The sequence below is a fragment of the Podarcis tiliguerta genome (genome assembly GCF_965153285.1).
Source record: "Podarcis tiliguerta genome assembly, chromosome: 1".
In the NCBI taxonomy this organism is placed as follows: Eukaryota; Metazoa; Chordata; class Lepidosauria; order Squamata; family Lacertidae; genus Podarcis; species Podarcis tiliguerta.
The window spans coordinates 18279077-18306634 of NC_139534.1; the positions used below are offsets into that span (position 1 = coordinate 18279077).

A 27558-nucleotide genomic window follows, 5' to 3' on the forward strand; every position below is an offset into this window, starting at 1 on the left:
GATTTACAAACTTGGAGTGTAGGTTTACAGGTGCTCTGAGATATTCTTCTGCCATCTGTCAAAATTGGCCACCTCCATTCATACTACTGCCAGATATATTCCCCTTGTGTTGTTCTGATTTGTAGAATGTGGATGAGCTCATAATACAAGCTTGGAACAACCTCTTTCATAGGACTCTGGTTTCCATGCAGAAACCAGCCATCATCTGGGAATCAGAATTGAAAGGCCTTCTTTTCTTGGCTCCTTTTGCCATCGTTTTGTGTACCAGAACTTCCTAAGCACTTGGGACACATAATTCTGTCTACTTGGTGTCTTTTATTTTGCTTCTTACGCAACAATCTTTTCTAAATCCGGTTCTATAGACTGATTCTCCCTTCCTTATGTGTCTATAGATGGGAGCATATTGCCCATTCTGCTAGAGGAGGGATGTCCAACAGGTCGATCATGATCTACTGGTAGATCCCCGGGAGGTTTTGGCCGATTGCAGTCAATCGCTGGCTCCCTTTCCTTAGCATTGGAGAAAGAGAATCTGGCCCCGCCCTCCATTGTTGCATGATATGCAGAATGGAAGACTCAGTGAGGCTGTTTGTATTACCCAGCGGCTGTTCCTCTTTCTCTTTCAAAACCTATAAAAACGGGACTTTCCTCCTCCCTAAAAAAAGCTCAACAACCTGAAGTAGATCGTAGTCTCTTGGGAGTTGGCCACCCCTGTGCTAGAGCAAAGAGACCTTGGACCCAGCATCCAGCAGGAACCACTCATGTTAGCTGGCTGGTGGCAATTCATCATCTTCTGTATGTCATGTCATAGCTGCTGCTAGAGCCACCGTGGAGAGTTGGGCCCAGTGGCGTAGCGTGGGGGGTGCAAGGGGGGCCGGCTGCACCAGGCGCAACATCTGGGGGGTAGGGTTAGAGGGCGCAAATCCACGGGTTAGGGGGTGCAAATTACTTGCCTTGCCCCGGGTGCTGACAACCCACGCTACGCCACTGGTTGGGCCCTCTCTCTATTGACACAGGCCTTTCATGAACACTGGACTGAGAGAAGCTAGTATGACCCTGGCCCATCCCGCTTGGACTATTGCAATGTGCTCTACATGGGGCTACCTTTGAAGGTGACCTGGAAACTACAACTAATCCAGAATGCGGCAGCTAGAATGGCGACTGGGAGTGGCCGCTGAGATCATATAACACCAGTCTTGAAAGACCTACATTGGATCCCAGTACATTTCGAAGCACAATTCAAGGTGTTGGTGCTGACCTTTAAAACCCTAAACGGCCTCGGCCCAGTATACCTGAAGGAGCGTCTCCACCCCCATCATTCTGCCCAGACACTGAGGTCCAGCGCCGAGGGCCTTCTGGCAGTTCCCTCACTGCGGGAAGCCAAGTTACAGGGCACCAGGTGGAGGGCTTTCTTGGTAGTGGCACCTGCCCTGTGGAACGCCCTCCCACCAGATGTCGAAGAGAAAAATAACTATCTGACTTTTTGAAGACATCTGAAGGCAGCTCTGTTTAGGTAAGTTTTTAATGTTTGATCTTTTATTGCCATTATTATTATTATTATTATTATTATTCTGTTGGGAGCTGCCCAGAGTGGCTGGGGAAACCCAGCCAGATGGTTGGGGTATAAATAATAATAATAATAATAATTCAATTTTAGACAGTTGCTGTATCATTTTTAAAGTTACATACCCTTAAAACACAGATTGTTAACTAGGGTTGCCATATTTTGAAGAGCAAAAAAAGAGGACTTCTACATTTGCTGACTTCTGCTTTTAACTATGGATCACTATGGTGACTCTACCTATGAAAAAGAGGATGTGTCCTGGAAAAAGTTGACATCTGGCAACAGTGGCGTAGCGTGGGGGGTGCAGGGGGGGCCGGCCGCACCGGGCGCAACATCTGGGGGGGGGGGGCGCACTCGCACTCGCAGCTCTCTGCCCCTACCTGGCTCACTCACTCTCTCTCACTGCAGTGCTGGCTGTGCGAATCTGATCCGAGCCGCCGGGTCGCCGCCCACTGTGGAGGGGAGGGTGCCAGGCATGCGGTGCAGTGCGGAGAGAGAGCGAGGGACTATCTGGGGGAGGGACAGTGCAGTGGGGGGGGGGGAGCGCAAATTACTTGCCTTGCCCCGGGTGCTGACAACCCACGCTATGCCACTGTCTGGCAACCCTAGAACTTAATCCTGAGAACCTTGAGCAATAAGAACCTTGTGGAGGAACTTTATTTATCCATAAAGAGTCTCTCCATACAAAGATAAAAAAGCAGAATCAAACCTGGAGAGCTCAAATTGGTAGGAGTGGGGAAAAGGAAAAGATAGCTTGCATGCACACAGCCATTTCCTCTGGAACTGGCACCAATTCATTCCCTCAGTTATTATGAAAACCCCAGGTGACAACATTGCCAAACTGATGGAATCCAGTGTTTTTGCCATAACGTCCTACCACATTTTTATTGCCTGGTTTGCGGTGAGAATAGTGATGCCAGCCTCTCCAGTTTGGACGGCTAAAGTGCTATGACTTTGATTTTTCTTTCAATTGTGCAATGCCTCTTTGCATTACTGTAATCTAAGGTGGTTTTATATATGACACAAAGAAATGACAAAATATGCAACGGATTACATTGACATTCTGTAACGATTCAAAATATGGCTAAAAACAAGCAACGGCATTGAAGAATTCATTTCGCATGAATTATTTGGCTGGTTTTAACCCTAGCATTGCATTCTGAGTTTTTTTGGTGTGACTAGCACCACAATGGCGCATATAGTGGATTTTCCACTCATTGAATTCTTTCATCCTCTAATCCATAGGCCTACTAACTTTTCTCTTTTGTGTAATCTCCAAGCTATACAGATCTTATTTGGGTTGCTTTCTTCATTTTCAGCTTTATGCCAGATGTTCAGCGTCTCCTATACTTCTCCACCAACAGTAATCCATATCTGCTTGAATTATTCTTCCAGACTGAGGCATTTTACTAACATTTGCCAGAAGAGCTAGCAGTTCTTTGTAGATGCATATGTGTCACAGATTTATTTATTTCATAAAATTTATACACTGCTTGATTGAAAGCAAACAAACAAACAACCCAACAACTCTCAGGGCCATTCACAAAAGAGATAAAACAATAAAAGGTACTTTTAAAAAAGTTACTTAAAGTATCTTGGATACATGAATAGCTTCCTTTATAAGGAACTCTTCCTTCTTATTCTTTATTGTAATACGCTTCTCTCGTCATGCATTCTGATTTAAAGAAAACCAGCGTGTATTATTGTTGGAGCCACTGTGATTTTGTAGGTGGCGAAGCTTTTGTTCTTTCTCTCTTTCCTCAAACTAAGCAAATCAAACTCAGTTAGCTTGAGTTAATGACACATGCTAACTTTCAGAAGGTGGCTAAACTTTGTTCATATGGATTCTGTCAGCGGTTTCCGCTCATTAAGATAGTTTTCTCAGACGTCCCTTCAAATGAAGGATACCTAGCCAGTGAGTCAGAACTTTGCCATATTTGGCCTTTTCCATTTATTTTCTCTCACCAGCGGCTGACTGCATCTTATTCAGACCGCACAAATGTTAAAAATTTTGATCAAGGGAACACAGACTGAAATGTGACTCATCCCGGCAGTCTGGGGTTTGGTTTTGCTGATGTCATTTTAGTTTTTCCAGTCCCAGATCCCAAACAGTTGTAATCGACAAGTCAGACAATAATTCTGGTTCTATGAAGCTAAAAAAAACCTTGTAAAAATGATTGGGGAGGGGCGTTTTCAGTGAGTGAACTGCTGAATTTTACCTTTCACCCCCTTCCTGCCAAATTCCTCTCTCTATAGCTAATTTATACCTTATTTGAGTACTTGGGACAGCTTGCTATTCTACATAGGACCAAACACTGAGGAGGAAAAATAGGCTGGTTCAGAAAATTTAATCAGGGGCTTCTATTTTATTGGAGTGCAGGGTTAGCTTTGGGCAAGGGCTTAATTCTAACCAGGAGTGGCAACTCATCCTTTGAAGAAGTGAAGTCATGATGAAAAAGAGACTTTTACTCAGTGCTTTTTTTGGGGGGGGGGGGAGAGAGAAAAGGTGCTGGAATTCGCCGCAAACAAACTTTTGTACAGGTGACTCCCCACTGACATGGGGGTTCCGTTCTGGGCCCCTGTGCACGTAAGTGAAATCACATATAATGGGGAGCACTCTTTGTCTAGCTCCTTCCCTTTGACCTTACCGCCTTGGGTGACTTCCAAAAACCCATCCCAAACCCAAACCCCAAAAGTCCCATGGCGATCGGCAAATGGTAACGGGGGCAGGATTGTGAAATCTGAAAGCCCCTAGTCATGAACCGGCAGTAGATACAGATCCTGTCGTTCTGACTCAAGGAATGAGGCAGTTGAGCAGCTTGGCATCTGTATCCATGACTGAGCAGCCCTTTTCAGGATTCTGCTCACCCCAAAAAGGGGGAGGCACCAGAAAAGGTGCTCTAAACATAGTCTGCCTCCCTTCCCCCCTGACTGGATTACCGCGCCCAGTGGAGTCACCACCCAGCGGTCGTAAAAATGTGCTAAGAGGAAGGCATGCTTGGCAGATGCACACTGTGATCAGCTCCTGCCTGGAAACCAATGTCCCCATTCTGGAAGGATGTGTGGATCCAGAATTGGCCTCCACAGTCACTTACGGACTCATGGTTGAAACTGTGTTTATGGAAGACAGTCTTACTCAGCTACAAGTGATTGGCAAAGAAGAAGAATAAGAATGGGGAGCACACTGGAGAGTCATGGTGACTTGCAACAAGACCCAACCCAGACCCATAGCTGTCAACTTTCAGATTTGAAAATAAGGGATCAGCAGCCTCAAAAATAAGAGATCAGCAGCCTCACCTGTCCTGGGGAGCCTTGAAAATAAGGGATCAGCAGCCTCACCTGTCCCAGGGACAGTCTACAATCCGGGATAGCAGTGGGAAGCAGCGGGAAAAGGCGCTGGAATTTCCCACAAAAAAGGGGAAGGTTGACATGTGTGTGCAGTTTGCTGCAAGGCTGAAGAGCCTCAACAAAGCCTAACTGTGTCTCCGGCCCACAAGGAGACCCTCTCCAAAGCCCACAGAGGATGTCCCCTTCAGGCTCCAGGGACGGCGTCCTCGTGAGCTGGAGGCACAGCAAGGCTTTGCTGAGGCTGCTGAGAGATGAGAGTCCAACTCCAGCTGGAAATAAGCCCTGCTTGTTCTCCCTGTTGAGTAATGAAAACCCTACCTCACATTGCTGAACCCCAAGAATTTATCATTGTAGAAGCTTAGCACTGCTTCCTAATAGATAAAGAGAACAGGTCTCTGTCTAGTCTGTTTTTCTAGGTTAGCTGTATAACTAATAAGATCTAGGATTTTCTGTCATGGATGGTGGCCGTTATGTTTATGTGTGTTTACTGAACTGGACTGGCCAGTGGTTTCACTAAGTATAAGTCAGCTTCTGATGTTATCAAAAGCAGAAGCTTTTGTCCCTTTCCTACTTCTAGTTACTCAGTAACTGGTAATTCAGAAGCTTGTTGTCTCTGAACTTGGAAGCAGTGTAGTATTCAGTCATCATGACCTGTAGTCACTGATAGCCTCATTTGCCATCAATTCTGTGAGATAACCAGCCTCATATAACCAGTGCTTTTTTGGGGGGGGGGTATGCAGGGGTATGCATACCCCTAAACATTTTGTGAATCTTTGTACTTTTGTCCATTTACTGTATTTATTTTTCCTGATTTGAACTATGAAATGGTGATTTTCTTGAGTCAAAATGAGAGTACCCCTAAACATTTTTAAAGAAAAAAAGCACTGCATATAACCAATATGTTTAAGTCTAATAAATCTGTGAACAATCCTCCATGATAATATGACAGCAACAATCGCAGATAACAATGGTTCTCAAAGTGAACCATTCACAGAGGGATCAGGTGTTAAACAGGTTTGCGTTATCGCCCCAACTCTGTTTATTGTTTTCATTGCCATGATCCTACACTTTGTTGAAGGGAAACTCCCCACTAGAGTAGAAATCATATATAGAGTAGATGGAAAGCTCTTTAATCTGAGTAGGCTGAAAGCAAAGAGTAAGGTTACCATAATTTCTGTCATAGAGCTTCAATATGCTGATGACAACATAGTTGTGCCCACTGAGAGGATGACCTCCAAACCATCCTAAATTTCTTTGCAGAAGCTTACAAAAAACCTGGCCTATCGCTCAACATCCAAACAACCAAAGTGCTGCACCAACAAGCACAAAATAGCCCCTCTGCAGCACCACAAATCCAACTCAATGGTGTAACATTGGAAAGTGTTGATCAGTTATTTTTCCACAAGGACTGACATAGATGCTGAAATCCAGCATCACTTGAGCTCTGCGAATGCAGCTTTCTCCCAATTGAAGTGCAGAGTGTTTGACGACTGGGACATTCGCAGGGAAATCAAAATGTTTGTTTACAAAGCTATTGTACTACCAACCTTACTGTATGCTTGTGAAACATGGACCACTTATAAACACCATCTCCAACTCCTTGAAAGATTCCATCAGCCAGTGTACTGGAAGAAGCAAAGATCACCAGTGTTGAAGCAATGATTCTTCAAATCAATTTTGTCAGACTGGTCAAGTTGTTCGGATGCCTGACTATCATTTTCCAAAGCAACTACTCTATTCCAAACTTAAAAATGGAAAGTGTAATGCTGGTGGTCAACAAAAGAGGTTTAAAGACTCTCTCAAGGCAAATCTAAAAAAATGTAGTAAAAACACTGACAATTGGGAAACACTGACCTACAAGCGCTCCAGTTGGAGAACAGCTTTTACCAAAGTTGTCATGGACTTTGAAGACACTCAAACTGAGGATGAAAGGGAGAAACATGCTAAGAGGAAGGCACATTTGGCAAACCCTCACCATGATCAACTCCTACCTGGAAACCTATGTCCCCATGGTGGAAGGACGTGTGGATCCAGAATTGTCCTCCACAGTCACTTACGGACTCCCTGTGAAGACTGTGTTTTGGAAGACAATCTTACTTGGCTATGAGTGATCGCCAAAGAAGAAGAAGAAGAATGTATGAAAAGCTTAATACAATACAGTACGCTGTCCTGCCAGGCTTAGCTATGCCACTTCCCTTCACCTTGGGAGGAACAAGGTAACCAAGCCTTTGTTCTCCCTAGTCTCAATGAGAAGCTCAGCGTGTGAAGAGTTGAGCTGGTTGATGCTATCACAAGCCTATACCAATAATTTAGGAACTTTCAGCACTTTGTAATTAAATTAAGTTTTACTGCCTGTGCAACTTTCTGAAGTACCGTACATGAATCTGACCTTTAGAGAGTTTTTAAGTAAACATTTATTATTATTATTTAACATCAAATGTGTGGTCTTTTCCTATGATGGGTGTTATGTACTGAAGTTCTCACCCTGGGCCAGCAGGGGAATACTGTAGATAGTTATCCAAATGAAGGATCGAAAGTGACGTTCAGTGATAGGATAGTTTTAGAAAGTTGCTACAGTAACGTTGTACTGGAGCTCTATATAAGCAGGCTGACACTGAGCCCTTCAGTCAGTTCTGTTCTGGCCTCTGAATAAAGAAGAGCTGTTTGAAGAATCGCTGTGTCGTCTGATATGTTCACCCACAAACTTAACAATGGGGGCATATTTAACAGCCTATATTGCCATGCTTTACTGTGCTGCATATTTTGTCATTTTAAATCTCTGCTGGGGTTCTCCCACTAAAGAGTACTTGCCCCAAACTTGGTTTTTCGTTTAATCTTCCTTTTAAAGCCATACATGTCGGTGACCAACACCATGTTCTGTATTTGCAAACTGCAAATGTGCTGTCAGTGGAACTGTGTGTGTAAAATATACTTATTATGACCTGTTTTACATAGATTATTCATTTTTTGACAATGTGAAAAACAGAGGGTTTCTTGGCTGGACTTAAGGAAACAGCAAATAGAAAGGTATGCAGTGGCAAAGTTTTGATTGAAAATGACAAATCAGATATTGCAGGAGTGTCTTTAAAAAAAACATAAGGGAAATAAGGACACACCATATATTTGCTTGTTTCCTTTTCTAGATTCCACCCCCACCTTGCAATTTAGGGCGTCCTTCTCCCTCCCAGCTCAACAGCTTCACATGCTGCAGATAGCTAAGTTTACATCTGCTGCGTTCCTGTTCATAGAGACCGAGCCCTTTGCCAAAGACAATCTTTATCGGCTTCTCTATAATTTACTACCCCACCAAAAAGGCTTCCTGTAGTTATACAATGGGTGTGTTAAGCTGTGCACATTCTTTGGTATTTTCTCTTAGAATGCACAGTGTTTTTCTTTGGTTTTGTGCCACTTTTAGGTTTATTTGCAGCGCACCAGAAAAGTATTAACCTATCGCAGTCAAAAAGAAAGACACAAATTTCCTCAAGCCAGTTCTTTGCATAAAGAGCTCAGTCAGCTATTTTTTCTCCCTCACACCTGGTTTCTGTTATTTCCACTGCCAGTGGGTTTTGCGTGACTGAATGTGTGCTTCACCAGCAATTTATTCTCTGGTCCTCCTCCTCCTCCTCATTTGGCTGAGGATATTGAACGAACAATGCTTATTTTCGACAACATCTTAAAATGAGAGGGTGGTTGTTTTAGCTTATCTTATCACAGAGAGCGGCCATAGTTCAGTAACAGAGTATTTGCACTGCATGCAAAAGGTCTAAGGTTGAAAATCAGGTATTTCCAGTTAAAAATGATTAAGATAGTCTGAGAAATGTTATATGGGTTTTCAGATACATGCTCTAGTCATATCACAGGATTACTTCCACACAGACACACATTACTTTTGCATGCTCTTTCTCTTTGGGTTACCACTCTGTAGGGTGTGGTGCCACAAATAGGTTTTCTTCATGTGACCTATACAGTAGGGATTGGTGAGGCAATGGTGTGTACCTTGCTGCAGATAGTAATATTGTATCAAGTTTGAAGCAATTGGAAGCATAAGAACTGACTTCTTTTGGAAGAAATCATTGTCCGGGCTCATAAAAATATTATTCAACTGTTTACTTGCCAGCACTCTTCAAGACAAAACAGAAACATAAAATGATACATCCAAGGAGGCTTTTTTCAGCCGGGACACTCCAGAACTTAGTTCCGGTACCTCTCCTGAGCGTTCTGGCAGACCCTATCTGTGTCTATAATAATCCTGGTGTTGCGGGCAGTTGGTGCGTTTTCTGGGTGGAGGAATTTGGATGGAACGGGAGTTGGCACACCGAGTGGTTTTGGCGCTTTGTTCAATGACTTAGGGTTGTCCGTCAAAAAAGGTGGGAGTTCCTGCACCACCTTTTCTAGAAAAAGACCCACTGCGTCCAAGAATATCCATGCAATATCTTGGGCTGTCCAGCTCAGGCTCAGCATCAAAATGATCCAAATAGACCTAGAAGCAGAGGTTTTTCTCTCTTTAACAGTATCTGTTTCTCTTGAGCTGTTTTCCTTGAGAGCTTCATTTATATCTTCTACTCCCTGTGGCTGTTCAGAGAAAGACTGACAGACACCACCCTTTCAAGATGGCAAATTTGCAACCCAATGCCATGGTCCACCTGATCTAAAGTTACAACACTCACATGTTAGCCAGCAGAAGGCAACAATCATCAACTCATCAAGAGCTCAGAGTCTCTTAGAAACTACTGTGGAAAAAAGCAATGACAGCAATACACATTTAGCTATTTTCCATTTTAAACATTCATAAATACACAGGCACTTTTGTTCCAGTGTCAATTAAATCTATTAGACGTACTTAACATACTGACTTCCCATTGCTGGCATCACTGTGGCTTACTAGGAGAGAGAATGGAAAGGAAAGATTGGCATGGCGCAGCTGCAGTGGTGAAGGCAATCTGGCCCTCCAGCCAATGTGTTTGCATCACACACCTCCTTTTCCCAGTAAGTTGCAGTACCAGCAGTAACAGGAGGCTGGGTAAGCACCACGGCCCTGCTGACTGCTACTGCTGTATAGGTTTGCAGCATAATCTCTTGGTGGACTACTGGCAACAGTTTACAGAAGGCATGAGTCATACAGATGAGTCTATTGAATGCAGACGAGAAAGAAGAGCTCTTTCCCACAGTCTTTGTCAGTTGGCTTAAGTTGCTCTGCAATGCATGGAAAACGGCCAAGACAATAACCTGATGCCAATGGCAGTGTATATATTTATGTCCTAGTTACAGGATGTTCAATAAGTGTTTATTTTAAAGTTAGGATGACAAGAGAGAGTGCACAGGGCCAAACCCAAATCTTTGAAAGCTAATGTTGGAGCAAATGTTAAGCAACATCTCGGTGTCGTTTTCTTTTGGGCGGGGGGAGAGTTGGGCCTTGTTTTGCCAATTTTGTGTTCCTTGTTTTATATTTATTTTAGTAAAACTACTTGCCCGCCATTACTGGGAAATCATTTTGCATTCTGTTACCCAGAGCAATGGCAAACACTGGTCTCTGCAGGAATAAGCAGTAGATCATTTTACATTGTTGTTTTCTGTATATGGTAAGTATATTAAAATTTGCTTTGGTGGGACAGCAATGGCCAATGTGAGCAGCCCTGATTCTCTTTTGCCATTGTTTTGAAACTTCGTGGGAGGAATGAGTGCTTGAAAATGTTGTCACTGCATGTGCTAAACCAAGAGTGGGGAACCTTAGCCCTATAGGCAAAAGTCCCATAAACTTGCCAAACAAGCTCCCCTACCAGATAAGTGTAGCCTTATTTATTAGGTCACCTCAACCTCAAAAGGAAAATGAAGATAAATGGAGGAAGAGTTAGGACCCCAAGCTTCTTCCCTTCTAATCTTAACAAGAAAGTGCTGCACAGTATTCATAAATAATGCCAATTGGACACACATTGCTAGCTCTCCTTGGAAAATTAGTAGTAAACCTATAAATAAAAGGTAAAACAGAAGTACTCAGCAGGGACCCAGAACATCTCAGATTGCATGGTTCTTCTTCCTCTCCTCCTCTTCCTCCTCCTTTCTTCTACTCAATTACTTTGGCAGTGAGCACACTGAACGTCATGATAACACTTCCTGGCTTTCAGCTTGTGTTATGCCAGCCCATCCGCTCCCATTCCATTCATTAGTCTTAAAGGAATGTTTCATATGAAAAATAAAAGCTTATTTATTGCAAGGCTTGCTCTAGTTCCCTAGGTGCTTACTGTACTTACAAGAACTCATACTTGTTCCAATAAGAAATCTTTTGAACTTTGGATTGAAATTTGTGATATATTTTACGTCTCAGAAGTCTTTGCTTTATTCTATCGCACCATTTCAATAGAGTGTTCTAACAAGACTTCCTGATTAGTCCCATATGCCCATAAAATTACTTCTCCAGAAATACAGGAAGGGGGAGTATTCCAGCCTCACAATATAGAAATCGCTTATCTCTTGCTTTTAAACTGAACTATTTCTAATTTAGGTCAGAATGTATTGTGAAAGTTGGCTTTCCTTTCACTATGTTTAATGTCTCTTCACTCTTCGACATATTCCAGCCAACCTGCAACCAAATAGGCTTATGTTACACATATGTAGATGAAGGTTTTAGAAGTTTAAAAGTTGGTGAATGCGTGGGCTGACTCTGTTGAAAAGCGTTCCCAGGAAGTGATCTGAACGTTCTGTGGGCTTTGATTTGCAACAGCTCAACTACACATATGAATCACTACTTGATGCTATGGTGGTCAGCTGAAGAACATGTAGGGATGCATGAGGAAAATGTGATTTTGTGAATTCCAGTATGAACTGGCCCGATCGTCACCTTCCAGACTAATGTGTGGCTCAGAACATAGTTATCAACAAGCTTTCACCCTTCTAGAATGTTCAGATGCTTTAAAACAGGGGTCGACAAGGTTTACCTCGCCTGGGCCAGTTCACTCTAGTGGAGATTCCTCCATGGGCTGGATCGAGCGTGCGCATGAGCGCGCATGAGCACGATTTCCAGTGTCTGCACAGACACAATTTTTGGCATCCGAGCATGCACAGATGCGATTTCCGGCACCACGGAAGCGAGTCCCCATGCCACACTGCGCCAGTTTAGCGCAGCGTGCGGGGACTTGCTGAGCAGGTGGCTCAGTTGGGGGGGGGCTTGTGGACTGGTTAAATGACCCCTGTGGGCCGCTTGTGGCCCATGGGCCTTGGGTTGCCTAAAGGTAAAGGTAAAGGGACCCCTGACCATTAGGTCCAGTCGTGACCGACTCTGGGGTTGCGGCACTCATCTCACTTTATTAGCCGAGGGAGCCGGCGTACAGCTTCCAGGTCATGTGGCCAGCCTGACTAAGCCGCTTCTGGTGAACCAGAGCAGCGCACGGAAACGCCATTTACCTTCCCGCCGGAGCGGTACCTATTTATCTACTTGCACTTTGTGCTTTCGAACTGCTAGGTTGGGAGAAGCTGGGACCGAGCAACGGGAGCTCACCCAGTCGTGGGGATTCGAACCACCGACCTTCTAATCGGCAAGTCCTAGGCTCTGTGGTTTAACCCACAGCGCCACCTTTGTCCTGCTTTAAAACATGGCTTCAAAATGTAACAGAGTGCATTTACAATGCAGATTCTGAAACAATGCATTTAGGAATGCTCATTTTGAGAGAAAATACATGTAAATGTAGATTTGTAAATTCTTTTAAAATAAAATAAAAAATGCTGAGTGGTATGAATGGTATGAACCAGATTTATGACTGAATACATGCAAAAAGTTACACAGATATAGGCAGATGTGTCCATTCCTAAACAAAATATGCATGAGTGTGCCAGGTCTAAAAATGTCTTTCTGATATTCTAAGATAGGAATGGTGAACTGTTAACCTTCAGATGATGCTGAACTCCCAATATCGCTGAGCATTGACCATTGCTGGCTGGGGCTGATGAGAGTTGGAAGTTCAATAACATCTGGAGGACCATAGGTTCCCCATCTGTTCTCTGGGAAAAGGGTATTCATGTTAGTTCATTAGCTAATTTGTATTTCTCCCACATTTAAAAGGGTCAAACATCCAAAATAGTTAATAGGAAGAATTAGGAAACGAAAACTAAACCTGATTGATAGCGAAAGATCACACTGAGCTTTCCAATATGCCCTGTTGCACTTTTTCCTGGGAATTTGTTCCGTGTCATTTGGACTACCATGGAAAAGGTACCTGGAAGTAGATTGAAGAAGGCAGTGAGTTTCATATTGGGCAAGGTGGTCTGTGTGCAGGACGCAACCGCTGAAGGGCTTTATAGGTAGACATCAGTGTCTTGAATCAGGCTTAAACTAATCAGCACCTACTACAAAACTGGTATGTCTGCACCATCTTTTGTTCCTTGGGAGGTGAGTAGTGAGTAGTTCTTCCTTGGAAAACACAAGAGCATGGATGAATATGGCAGAATCCCTATTCTCTAGGAGAAGGCATAGCCACCTTGTATTTTTCAAGGTGTCTATGTGGCTCTGTGGTCTAAAACCACAGAACCTAGGGCTTGCTGATCAGAAGGTCAGCGGTTTGAATCCCCGTGATGGGGTGAGCTCACGTTGCTCAGTCCCTGCTCCTGCCAACCTAGCCGTTCGAAAGCACGTCAAAGTGCAAATAGATAAATAGGTACCGCTCCGGTGGGAAGGTAAACAGTATTTCCGTGTGCTGTCCTGGTTCGCCAGAAGCGGCTTAGTCATGCTGGCCACTTGACCTGGAAGCTGTACGCCGGCTGCCTCGGCCAATAAAGCAAGATGAGTGCTGCAACCCCAGAGACGTCTGCGACTGGACCTAACGGTCAGGGGTCCCTTTACCTTTTTATGTAACTGAGTTTAGTTGACTTATTGCCTGAGCTGCTTCCTGTTTTTCAAAAAGGAATGTTTATGGAACTCCCCTAGGTTGCACCTCCTATTCAGTTGGCCAGAGTGTGTGCAGAAGAAGGTGGCCAAGATGATAAAGGGTCTGGAAACCAAGCCTTATGAGTAACAGTTGAGGGAGTTGGGTGTGTTTAGCCTAGGAAAGAGGAGATTGAGAAGAGATATGATGGCCATCTTCAAATATCGTATCGGGTCTCTCCTGTTTTCCTATAGCTAAAGGGCTATCACATGGAAGATGGAACAAGCTTGTTTTCTCCTGCTCTGGAGGGTAGGACCCAAACCAATGGATTGGAAGTTACAAGAAAGGAGATTCTGACGGAACACCAGGAAGAAATTTTTGATGGTAAGAGCTGTCTGACAGTGGAACGGACTCCCATGAGAGGTGGTGGACTCTCCTTCCTTGGAAGTTTATAAGTAGAGGTTGGATGGCCATCTGTCATGGATACTTCAGTTGAGATTCCTGCACTGCAAGGGGTTGGACTAGTTGACCCTCAGGGTCCCTTCCAACTCCACTATTCTATGGTTCTTACTCCACTTACACACCTCCAAGAATACCAGTATTCCTCAGCAGCACCATCTGTATCTTGTCTAGGTTTCATTTCATTCTGCTAGCTTCATCCACTTGATGACAGCATCCAGATAAGAGTTGCTCCCAGCTGTTTCAAAGGGGGGCGGGGAATATAGATTTTGGTGTCATCAGCATCTTGATGACACCATGCTCCAAAGCTGTGGACAATCTCGCCCAGCAGTTTCATACAGATATTAAACAAGATTGATGATAATAATGGGCTGCTGTGAAAAGTTACATGATGGCCTCCCTGTGGGGTTGAATAAGCTACCCTTTGAGTCCACTCTGAAAGCATGCTAGAGCAAGACAGATGACCAACATGGCATAGCAAAATGCCATGCTCTACACTAGGGGAAGGGACATAACCAGAGTACGATGGTAGAGCATGGTAGAGCATATGTGTTGCATGGAGATTTAATCCCTGGTATCCCTGGAAGACTTCTGTCAGTGTAGACAATGTTGAGCTGGATGGGCCAGTGATCAGACTGGGTATAAAACAGCTGCTTACGTTCCTATCAAAAGTCATGATAACTCAAGGATAATGGAGGCACTATCTCCTGTAGGTTTTATATGTATGCAATTACGTTTCCGAGCACAATTCAAAGTGTTGGTACTGACCTTTAAAGCCCTAAATGGCCTCGGCCCAGTATACCTGAAGGAGCATCTCCACCCCCATCGTTCTGCCCGGACACTGAGGTCCAGCTCCGAGGGCCTTCTGGCTGTTTCCTCACTGCAAGAAGTGAGGTTACAGGGAACCAAGCAGAGGGCCTTCTCGGTAGTGGCGCCTGCCTTGTAGAACACCCTCCCATCAGATGTCAAGGAAATAAACACTCATCTGACTTTTAGAAGACATCTGAAGGCAACCCTTTTAAGGGAAGTTTGATATTTTATCACTTTTTTATGTGCTGTAAGCCGCCCGGAGTGGCTGGAGAAACCCAGCCAGATGGGTGGAGTATAAATAATAACACTTCTTCTTCTTGTTGTTGTTGTTAAAGCTGGCGTTGACCTCACCCACCAAAGCACACTCCTCCATTGTCTCCCAAGACAAGTGGCTGCCAACAGCAACAACAGTCCAAAATGACAGAGGCCAAACTGAAATGAGGTAAGAAATGTAACATTCAGCACAGGTTGCACAACTTTTCCCCATGCAGAAAGGTTGGAAATTCGCCAGTGACTCATCCGCTGACTTCAGTGTTGTGGTTTTCAGAAGAGTTTGGATCATAACTACCTTCCTTGCAGAAGATGGCAACCCCACCTCCCTAATCCACCCTACCTCCATGATCTCAAATAAACAGCATGGTTCCTTCCAGTAAGCTTTAATCGGGCAGAATTGGGAAGGTTTTCAACTGCACCAATACTAATATTACTACAACTACTAGTATAATATTCTGTGATATTTTTCTAGAAAAAGAGGTGCTGGAACTCGCCACGAATGCCTTCCTTGTTCCTGAGAGCCAGTGTGGTGTAGTGGTTGAGAGCGGTAGTCTTGTAATCTGGGGAACCCGGTTCGCGTCTCCGCTCCTCCACATGCAGCTGCTGGGTGACCTTGGGCCAGTCACACTTCCTTGAAGCCTCTCAGCCCCACTCACCTCACAGAGTGTTTGTTGTGGGGGAGGAAGGGAAAGGAGAATGTTAGCCGCTTTGAGACTCCTGAAGGGGAGTGAAAGGCGGGATATCAAATCCAAACTCCTCTTCTTCTTCTTTCTTCTTATAATGGCAATGGCACTTGCCTGAGAGGTGCCAGAACTGAGTTCTGGACGAGTTCCGACAGGGAAAAAAATACCCTGAATATATTAAATTTGTATATTACCCTACACCAGTAGATCCCAGGGCGGTTCACAGCAGAAAAAAATACAAAGCGAGAATATGATATATAAAACGAAACAAAAACAAACCAATAACCTCTCTCTCGCAAGCATATTTAAAAAGCCATAGATTGTTAATCAGCCGAACACCTGGTTGAAGTTAAACATTTTCACCTGGTGCCTAAATAGATGTAATGAAGGAGCCAGGCTTCCTGGGGAGAGCATTCTGCAAACGGAGAGCCTGCAGAAAAGGCCTTTTCTTGTGTTGTCACCCTCCGGACTTGTGGAGGAGGCACACAAAGAAGGGCCTCAGATGATGAACTCAGAGTCTGGGTTGGTTTGTATGCAGAGAGGTGGTTTATGAGGTATTGTGGTCCTGAGCTGTTTAGGGCTTTATAGGTCAAACCCAGCACTTAGGAATTGGGCCCGGGGAACTAATTTGCAGGCCAGGATCAGTGCAATATGCTCAAACCAATGGTCTTCAGAGTCTCAAACAGCATATCTCCAGGAACTATCCACCCCTGTTACAAAAGAGGAAATTTTTAGTGGTTACAAATAGCAATTGTTTTTATTATCCTGGGGAAATGGGAGATTTGTACATGTATAGGCCCGCTGGGCCCTTTCCTTAGATGTGCAGCACAGTCCTGAACATGCTTACTTGAAAAGCCTAGCATCATCAATGGGACTTACTCCTAGGAAAATGTGCATAGGATTTCAGCTTGAGACTATATCCTTGAGCAATCAGGTTGAATGCATTCCTTGCTCTAGGGGAAGTGTTTTTCAAAAGAGCATTTATTTTTTTTAATTAAAAGAAATTCTTAAAATGAAGCATAGCTAGTGACAAGCTCACCTACAGAGTCCAAAACACCTTTGTTTAAAATTCAGAACAGTAATCAAATTTACGTTGGACAAGCAGCGTAAAGCCATGACAAATTTTCAGGCAGAATTTTACCGAGACTTCTATGAAGTATTTGAAAATCTGTTTCACATATGGATTCAATCCATAACAATGTAAAAGGCTGTAAAATATTGGAAAGAAGTTGGCGGGGAGGGAAAATGGAAAAGTAAAGAGAGTACATAAAAGACCTCTCCTTTTAATAAATCTGCTTTTCATTCTATATTTGAAATAACCAGGCAACTGTTTTCACAGTTTTATAATATTGTTATACTGGGCTACAATTCCATTGGTGACTTCACCACCCAAAAAAGTAGAGAAAGTGAATTATATCTCTTGTGGTTAGGTATCATACACATCCAAACCTTGGAACGGAATCTGGTTTTTGGACAATTCCTATTTTTCCAAAGTCATTCTCATTCTGGCAATGTTTTTACATCCCTTTCTCCTGTAAGAATTACTTCCTTTCACTCCCTATTGTCACTGTAAACTTGCTCTCTCAGCCACTAGCCACCCCAAAGCTGCCAGAGGTAAATAAAAATATATAAAGAACAAATATACAGACTCATAGAATTATAGTGTTGGAAGGTATCCTGAGGGTCATCTAGTCCAACCCTCTGCAGTGGCAGGAATCTCAGCTAAAGCATCCACTGCATATGCCATGAAGGAGAGTCCATGGCCCTCTTTCGATGTATTCACCTTCATCAGCTAATTTTTAAAGGGTCATGTAAGTTTGAAAGGATGCGGGTGGCGCTGTGGGTAAAAGCCTCAGCGCCTAGGACTTGCCGATCGAAAGGTCGGCGGTTCGAAACCCCGCGGCGGGGTGCGCTCCCGTTGTTCGGTCCCAGCGCCTGCCAACCTAGCAGTTCGAAAGCACTCTCGGGTGCAAGTAGATAAATAGGGACCGCTCACTAGCGGGAAGGTAAACGGCGTTTCCGTGTGCGGCTCTGGCTTGCCAGAGCAGCGATGTCATGCTGGCCACGTGACCCGGAAGTGTCTTCGGACAGCGCTGGCCCCCGGCCTCTTGAGTGAGATGGGCGCACAACCCTAGAGTCTGTCAAGACTGGCCCGTACGGGCAGGGGTACCTTTACCTTTACCTTTAAGTTTGAAGACTTTCGGATAAATATATCCTGGTATTTTCTACATTTCTCAAGGATAACAACTGCATGTGGGTATATCAACGTGTATCTTGAGCTTTTCTGTGCTGGTTTCTAATCCATAATTGACTTCTCACTCCTGCTCAATGATTGAAACTAAGACCTCCACGACGAATCTGGACTAACATGAACTTATCTCTACTCATAAAATCTTATCTCTAATTCTGTAACGAATTATTGTGTTATACATATTTTATGAGTTTGAGTTTGTAATCTCTGTTAGAGTTTGTAATCTCTATTTGAGTTTGTAATCCTTGTCAGAATACATACTTTTGAATGAATTAGTTTTTGTTGCTATTGACTATTGATTTGCGAGTAGGGACCACTCCCACTATTGAAACTTACATTGGCGTGAGTTCTTGGTGTGCTTTTTTTCTTGGTATATTTAATAACAAGAACCCCAACTAATTTAACAAAGGAGAGTCCACCACCTCTTGTGGGAGTCTGTTCCACTGTTCTTTGCGTCAAAAAGTTCTTATTGATGCTTTGTCAGAATTTCCTTTTTTGCAACTTGAATCCATTGGTTTGGGTCTTTGCCTCCGGAACAGGAGAAACAAGCTTGCACCATCTTCCATGAAATTATTCCACAAAAAAGTGTTTGTGTGTTCACCAATGAGCAACAAAATGGCCTTCTTTCCCCTCAAACATGGTGATATTTGGAGAACATTCTGCAAAGTTCCACCTCCTTGTTCTACTGAGGGTGAGGAAAAATAAATCTCAGAAATGTCCCTAGATAAGTATCGTTTGACAAATTCCAGCTTAGCTGAAACACCCATTCTCTTTTATCCACCCATTTGTACAGACACCAGGACCTTCCAAATTTGCCTCAATATTTTCTTTAGGCCAAATTTAGCTACATCTCTAAGACTCTAAGGGGGTAGGGGAGGGGGTTATTGGTTGATGGGTATTTTTTTTTGTTCTTGTTTTTATTAGGTTTTTATGTTGTGTTTTTATGTTGTGAACCACCCTGATAAGGAGCAGTATACAAATTTAATTACCGTATTTTTCGCCCTATAGGACGCACTTTTCCCCCTCCAAAAATGAAGGGGAAATCTGGGTGCGTCCTATGGGGCGAATGCAGGCTTTCGCTGAAGCTTGGAGAGTTAGAGGGGTCGGTGCGCACCGACCCCTCTCGCTCTCCAGGTTTCAGGAAGACATCTGCAGCCTAGGCAGCCCTGCAGGAGGTCCCGCAGGGATGTCTATGCTGCGGATAGCAGCCTGCTTCCCGGAGCCTCGGGCGCCCTGAAAGCAGAGTGCCCGGCGCTTCGGGAACACATCCGCAACCTAGGCAGCCCTGCGGGAGTTCCCCACAGGGCTCCCCACGCTGCGGATAGCAGCCGGCTGCCCGGCGGGCGGGGCGCCCTGAAGCAGAGCGCCCCTCGCGCCGGGCAGACATCAGCCAGCCCCACGAGCTCGGGGGACAGCAGGGAGGTGCAGTGCTGCCATCCCGCTGTTCCTCGACCTGGTTCAGCTTCCCCGACCTGCTTTTGGGGGGGGGGGGAAATAAAGGAATTCCCCCCCCTTTATTCCCCCCCCAAAAAACTAGGTGCGTCCTATGGGATGAAAAATACGGTAATAAATAATAATAATAAGTGACAACAGAATTCCTCTGGAACAGAAAGCACTGATAGATATGTGTAGGGAAACAGAGGCCTGGAACCAAATTCTTGCCAGAGTGACAGATATAAAGCCTGAAGTTGCACCTGAAGCTATGCCCTAGTTTGACAACAACAATGACTACTACCGTTACTGGAATTGATGCTTTTGAATTATGGTGCTAGAGGAGACTCTTGAGAGTCCCATGGATTGCAAGAAGATCAAACCTACCCATTCTGAAGGAAATCAGCCCTGAGTGCTCACTGGAAGGACAGATCCTGAAGCTGAGGCTCCAATACTTTGGCCACCTCATTAGGAGAGGAGACTCCCTGGAAAAGACCCTGATGTTGGGAAAGATGGAGGGCACAAGAAGAAGGGGACGACAGAGGATGAGATGGTTGGACAGTGTTTTCAAAGCTACTAACATGAGTTTGACCAAACTGCGGGAGGCAGTGGAAGACAGGAGTGCCTGGCGTGCTCTGGTCCATGGGGTCACGAAGAGTCGGACACAACTAAACGACTAAACAACAACAACAGGGGTTGCAGCCTGACAACATCTTAGGGTGGGCCCTGTGTTGGCTATCCTTGGTGTAAACAAAGCCAGGCATGAGGGCATGAATTAACTCCACGCTGAAAATACTTGCTTGATCTTTCCAATTTAGAACCTTACTGGGATACTAGGTCCAAGGAAATTGGATTCATTCACAGAAAATAACTCACATGTCTGGGGGAAAAAATCTGTTCTTCATTTGGGTCCCTAAATTTGAGCACGGGAGCATCTAATGTCCTCCCTGAAGGATTTGAGTAAGTGAAATATCTTGGGATATTGTTTATTATCCTGGATTTGGGGTCTCATCTTTCATTCCTGAAAGTCACCCCTCTTACTCTGAACCAATTGTTCAGTGGGGCACCCAGGGTTCACATTAACATCAACATTGTGGAGGGGCAGTTCTGGGTAGCCAATTGGACACAGATGTTGACATGAATGAGGGAACGCTCACTGCAGAATCCATCAGGTCTAAAACGTGGGCAGAAAGATTTATATGCATCTCTGTTGTGAAACAGATACACGGGTGTTTCTGCAGCTGTGGCTTATCGATGTCTGTATTGCAGACAGATCATGTGTGTAAATCTCTTCAAATGATGAAGCTCTTTCCACAAATAACATCCAGTAGGAGAGATGCAATGCACACACAACCTGTAGTTAACCAGATTCTGTATTATGTAATGGGTATTCTCAAATCTATTCACCTCATTAACACTATTCTAAATCGTATAGTAAAAGCTATGCTTTTCCCAGTAGTGATGTATGGAAGTGAGAGCTGGACCATAAAGAAGGCAGATCGCTGAAGAATTGATGCTTTTGAATTATGGTGCTGGAGGAGACTCTTGAGAGTCCCATGGATTGCAAGAAGATCAAACCTATCCATTCTGAAGGAAATCAGCCCTGAGTGCTCACTGGAAGGACAGATCCTGAAGCTGAGGCTCCAATACTTTGGCCACCTCATGAGAAGAGAAGACTCACTGGAAAAGACCCTGATGTTGGGAAAGATGGAGGGCACAAGGAGAAGGGGACGACAGAGGATGAGATGGTTGGATAATGTTCTCAAAGCTACTAACATGAGTTTGACCAAACTGTGGGAGGCAGTAGAAGACAGGAGTGCCTGGCGTGCTCTGGTCCATGGGGTCACGAAGAGTCGGACACGACTAAACGACTAAACAACAACAAATCGGGAAAGTTTATGTAATTACCACTCACCCCCTCCAAGAGGTGGGCGGGGTTTGCCATCCAGCGCGAGGCTTCCCGGGACCAGGGGGCCACCCACCTTGGCTACAGGGTGGCTGTCGTCCCACCCCCATCCCAGCGGACCAATGAGCTGTGGGCTGGGCATGGGCAGTGGAAAAGGCCGATGCTCCTTGGCCCAGTCTCACCATGACTGCAACAGGGAAGTGAGCATCATTTTCTGATGTTGATCAGTGCCCTACTTTTATCAAATGCCGATACCTTCTCTTATTATGAACGCCTACTGCAAATGTTTAGGGACGCGGGTGGCGCTGTGGGTAAAACCTCAGTGCCTAGGACTTGCCGATCGTATGGTCGGCGGTTCGAATCCCCATGGTGGGGTGAGCTCCTGTCGTTCGGTCCCAGCTCCTGCCCACCTAGTAGTTCGAAAGCACTCTTAAGTGCAAGTAGATAAATAGGTACCGCTTTATAGCAGGAAGGTAAACGGCGTTTCCGTGTGCTGCGCTGCTGCTGGCTCGCCAGCTGCAGCTTCATCACACTGGCCACGTGACCCGGAAGTGTCTTTGGACGGCGCCGGCTCACGGCCTCTAGAGCGAGGTGAGCACGCAACCCTAGAGTCGGACACGACTGGCCCGTACGGGCAGGGGTACCTTACTGCAAATGTTGGTGAAATAGAAGTACGGAGAAATGCTCAAATGTTAGTCATAACATGTACCAGATTTGTCACTCTTGCGTATAATTCAGCTTAAGCTCTCTGTATTGTCTGCCATAAATTGCTTAGACAGAAGAAATTCATTCATCGGTTTCATATTTCACACAACTACTGACCCAGTGAAACAACTTGCGATTGTCTTCTTAATCTTCAGTACTCCCCCCCCCCAACCCATTTCCTATTTTAATTTGAACTAGGAGAGGATTTGAGTTAGGTCAACAGCTGCACTATCATACCACTTTAACATTCATGGCTTCTCCCAAGGAATCCTGCGAACCGTCATTTGAGAAGGGTCCTGGGAGCTGTAACTCTGTGAGGGGTCCTCTTGACAACTCTCAGCACTCTTAACAAATGACAGCTCCTAGATTCTTTGCGGGAAGCCATGGCTATATAAGTTACAAGATACAAGTTTCTGTCGTTAGGCAGAGTGAGGCACCTGCTTCAGGTGGTTGATTTGGGGTATCAGGAAAGGACTCCAATAGCACTTATGCTATGATCCTCTGTAGATTTACCCAAGTGTAAGTCCCATTGGATTGGGATTCATAACTTTACTTGCCTGTAAAAGTGTAATAATCAGTCAATCAGTCAATCAATCAATCAATCAATCAATCAATCAATCAATCAGTCAATCAATCAATCAATCAATCAGTCAGTCAGTCAGTCAATCAGTCAGTCAGTCAGTCAATCAATCAATCAATCAATCAATCAATCAATCTCCTTTATTGGCATAGAATGCAATAGTCCTAAAGTATGTTACATCTGACCCAAATTTAATATCCATAGGGCAATAGATAATGTAGAAGATTGTCATCTAAATCTTTTGTGTTGGAAAAGATGCACAATATTCTACAATCTCTCTCTCTCTCTCTCTTTCTGGAACTGAACTTTGTGTGTGCTAAACGCCTTTTGAATTCAGTGAAGTTTTGGAATTCAATGCAGGCTTGTGTGCGGAAGTCGACAGAGCGGGTGTGTACTAGCTCTTTAAAGCTTTCTTTGTGTGAGGGTGTTTTATCGCAATGTATCACATACTTCTAATCCACTGGCAACAGAATAACAACTGAAATAGTTGTTTATTTTAAAAGGGAAAAAAACCAACAATGTTTACATGAATTCTTATGAAACAGAAAATTAAACATATTTGGAATACCAGTGCCAAGGAAAATGCCAAAGAGTTTATAAAGCCAAAGTTTGATAGCCTAACGTGGTGTTCTTTTGTTCTTTTTATTTTTATTCAATTTTCTTTTTCATTCAGTACATCTCATATTCATAACATTTACTATGCATTCCTTCCTCCCTTCCTTCCCCCAACTTCCGCTTCTGATTTGTTTCTCCTTTCACTCATCTTGCTACCTCCTAAAAGAAAAAGTACTAATAACATATTTATACAATAACATCTAACCTAAAAACATAAGGATAAAAATAAGTACACCATATTTCTCTATCTTCTACACATTTTTAATACCAATGATGTGAATGTTTATTTAAATCCTGCCATCAAGTCTATAGACTTTCTTTGTTGCTGCAAATATAATATAAATGGTTCCCATTCTTTTTCAAAGTCACTGTTGTCTTTTTCTCGTAGTCTGTCATTTTTGCCAATTCTGCATAGTTCATCAACTTCTCTTGCCATTGTTCTTTAGTTGGTATTTCTCCAGGTTTCCAATTTTGTGCAATCAACATTCTCGCAGCTGTAGGGGCATACATAAATAAAGTCCTCTTTTCTTTCGGTATATCTTGGCCTAAGATACCTCTGTTTTTTTTACAAAAGTTATTTTCAACATTTTCTTCAACTCATTATATATTATTTCCCAATAAGATTTTACCTTTTTGCAGTCCCACCACATATGATAAAACGTGATGTTCTTTTGAGTAAAGAGTAGGGGAATGGAACTCACAAAGAAATAATTCAGCTACCTTCAGCGCTTACACCAAATAAGCGTTTCAGTTAAATGTATTGTGAACTTTGTATGAGAAATCGGGTGGGCAAAAACGGAACTCCACAGCGCCATCTGGTGTCATAGTGTTATAATGCATGTACAACACATATAAAACACTTTTTCTTTGCCAATGTAGCTGAGTCCCAGGGTTCAACATAGTAGAATATTCTCATTTGTCAGTTGATTCATGCCAGGACCATTTAGATCAGCAGGCAATTTGCCACCATCCTTTTGTCAGGATGTACACTGTCCTCATGCCCAGAGTTAGTATCTGCTTTGGTTGATTTGGCTATTCCACTAGCTTGTTTCCAAGGCAGCAAATGAAGCTTAAACAAAGCAAAGCAAAGCAAAGCAAAGCAAAGCAAAGCAAAGCAAAGCAAAGCAAAGCAAAGCAAAGCAAAGCAAAACAAAACAAAACAAAAAGACCCTCATGATTTTCAATGTTCCTATATTCAGAGATTGCTTTCTGCATCCATTTTTATCTGCCAAGCACCTCCACCTCAGCATCTACCATGTTGCATAGGATTCTTGTATCATCAATTTTTATTATGGTCCAGAGACCCAACAAATCGTTACAAAGCAACACACAATTCATACAGCCTACCTCCAGGTTAACCAACCTTTTGTTCAGAATATAGGGATCATTGGTTCTTGCAACCACCAATAAAAACTTTGCCACTGCTAATGTTCTAGCATTTGTCCGGTCTTCCAATAGGAACCTGACATAGTGAGCCTCTGATTTTCCTGGAAAAGGTACCAGCAAGGGTAGTATCAGTTCAGCCCTGGCTTGCTCATATTTTGCACAATGCAACAAAATATGTTTTATGGAATCAATGTCTTGAGAACAGGCAAAGTCTGTCCTAGTAGGGAACTCCTCTCAACCTACCACCCAACACTGCAGAGGGAAAGACGTTTAGCCTGGCTTTGGTGAAAAGCCTTCAATAGTTTGGTACTGTCAGGTTTTTAATGTAAGATGTTAACTTAAAGACATGCCCATATTGTACTCCTACTGCCAGCGGACTACAGACTGCGTGTGTATATATTCTAGAACACAATACTTAGTTCCAGGGCCGGCCCACCCATGAGGTGAGGTGAGGCAACTGATCTGGACCGAGGAGTGAGTAACTCGCCTCCTCTGAGGGTGAGCCCTCCCACTGCCTTGCCTGTGCTTCCTGCAGTGGGGGCATGGCTATGGGATGTGCCTGTACCCACAGGGGAAACTGCAGTAGTTTTTTTTGCCTCAAACAGCAAAACATCAGCCCTGCTGAGTTTATTCACCCTCAAATACATGCAGTGTTTCCTTGCAAGGCAAGGTGCAGCGGAAGATCAGAATAACTGGCCAAACACTTCAATAAGGACAAGCTAGCTTCCTTATCGGCTGAGTGAAAAACCCCTTAAGTCAGGCTGCCAACATTTTGGACCAGTGGACCCATTTTTATTTTCTCCTCCTCCTCCTCCTCCTCCCCCACTACAAAGAAAAATATACAAGGTGGCCACGTTCTTGCACACACTCATGTACACACAGCCACAGATGTACACCTCTCACTCGCTAAAAAAAAGGTAAAGGACCTCTGGGCGGTTAAGTCCAGTCAAAGGCGACTATGCGGTTGCGGCACTCATCTCGCTTTTCAGGCCGATGGAGCCAGCATTTGTCCACAGACAGCTTTCCGGGTCATGTAGCCAGCATGACGTAACCGCTTCTGGCATAACGGAACACCGTGACGGAAACCAGAGTGCACGGAAACGACATTTGCGTTTCCGCCACAGGGGTACCTACTGTATTGGCCCCAATATAAGCCTCACCCAAATATAAGCTGCACCTTTAAAATTCAAGGGGGGAAAAGAAAAAAAGACAATACCCGAATATAGACCTCTCCCTTAAAATTCCAAAGACGTTCACATCCGTTCCATTTTATTGTATGTCTGTTTCAGCAGCGATATCGTAAAAGCCAATTTTTGTAAGGTAGCGAATTTAAGCCGCACTTTAACTTTTCACTGTTGGAATTTGATGGGAAAAGTGAGGTTTATATTCAGGCCAATATGGTATTTATCTACTTGCATTGGCGTGCTTTCAAACTGCTAGGTTGGCAGGGACAGAGCAATGGGAGCTCATCTCATCGCGGGGATTTGAACCACCGACCTTCTGACTGGCAAGCCCAAGAGGTTCAGTGGTTTAGACCACAGCGCCACCCGCATCTGCCTCTCCAGTAACTGTCTAGATGGGTGCCTGCCTGGGAATTGCATTTATGCTGGCTTAAGTTCCACGATGGAAGAAAAGTAGGCTATAAATGTATGGAAGTAAATAGGCAATACCGCTCAAATGCATTATGCCCTGGATGCAAGAGCTTTGGGGAAAAACACACACACACAATGTTTGAGCTTTGCACTGGTATCTGCTTTTGGAGGCTGAGCCTGGGAGCGCTTAATAAAAAGCAGAGATGAAAGTGCCTCGGAGTAGATGCAGACTAGTGCATATCCTCAAATTTGAACAACTGGAGAATCCTTCTGAAGCAGGGATTAGGAAGTGGGGTATCTGCTAGTTGCAGATGGATGTGAATCCAGCTCGAAGGAACTGCCTCATATCAAGTGAGCATTGCCTACTCTGGATGGCAGCAGTTCTGCAAGCACTCCGGGATATGGGGGATATTCAGTGCTGCTCTTCCACTTGCAAAATGGAACTTCCCTTTCCTGTCCACACCCCCCTCCAGCCCCCTTAAAATCTGCTCCAGGGGGCATAATTTGGGGTCAGCAGGAAGGAAACGGCAGTTCTACTGGACTTCCTTTCACACGTCACTGGGTACACACATATCTTTTGAATCACCTTTCACCTGATCCATATAACTGGATACGTGAGAGATTTAATTTGGGGAACCTTTGCAAGAAATGCAGGTGCTTCTTACTACAGTGGTACCTCGGGTTACAGACGCTTCAGGTTACAGACACTTCAGGTTACAGACTCCGTTAACCCAGAAATAGTAGCTTGGGTTAAGAACTTTGCTTCAGGATGAGAACAGAAACTGTGCGGTGGCGGTGCAGCGGCAGCGGGAGGCCCCATTAGCTAAAGTGGTACCTCAGGTTAAAAACAGTTTCAGCTTAAGAACGGACCTCCGGAACGAATTAAGTTCTTAACCCGAGGTACCACTGTACTGAGCCACAGTATTTCCCTGGTGCCTTTTTCTGCAGGAATAAGGTCTAAGGTTTGTTGGCTGAATGTTGAATGCTAGGTGGTGATAATAATCTTCTCACCAGTAGAATAATTGCATCATGGCCATCAATGAAAGGTGATATGAACAGAATAAATGACATAAGAATACTGATAGATTCACCCAAGGAGAGTGAAT

At 44.2% G+C, this 27558-nt stretch overlaps 1 protein-coding gene across 1 annotated transcript in view; it reads left to right on the forward strand.

The window, feature by feature from the left end:
* The first annotated feature begins 1392 nt into the window (after positions 1 to 1392).
* COL5A2 (collagen type V alpha 2 chain) overlaps positions 1393 to 27558 on the forward strand; it is a 208781-nt gene continuing 182615 nt past the window's right edge. Inside the window, exons 1-3 of the mRNA XM_083405532.1 lie at positions 1393 to 1510; positions 14016 to 14145; positions 15366 to 15472. The gene's annotated coding sequence lies outside the window, so the exon portion shown is untranslated. The remainder of the gene's footprint in view (positions 1511 to 14015; positions 14146 to 15365; positions 15473 to 27558) is intronic.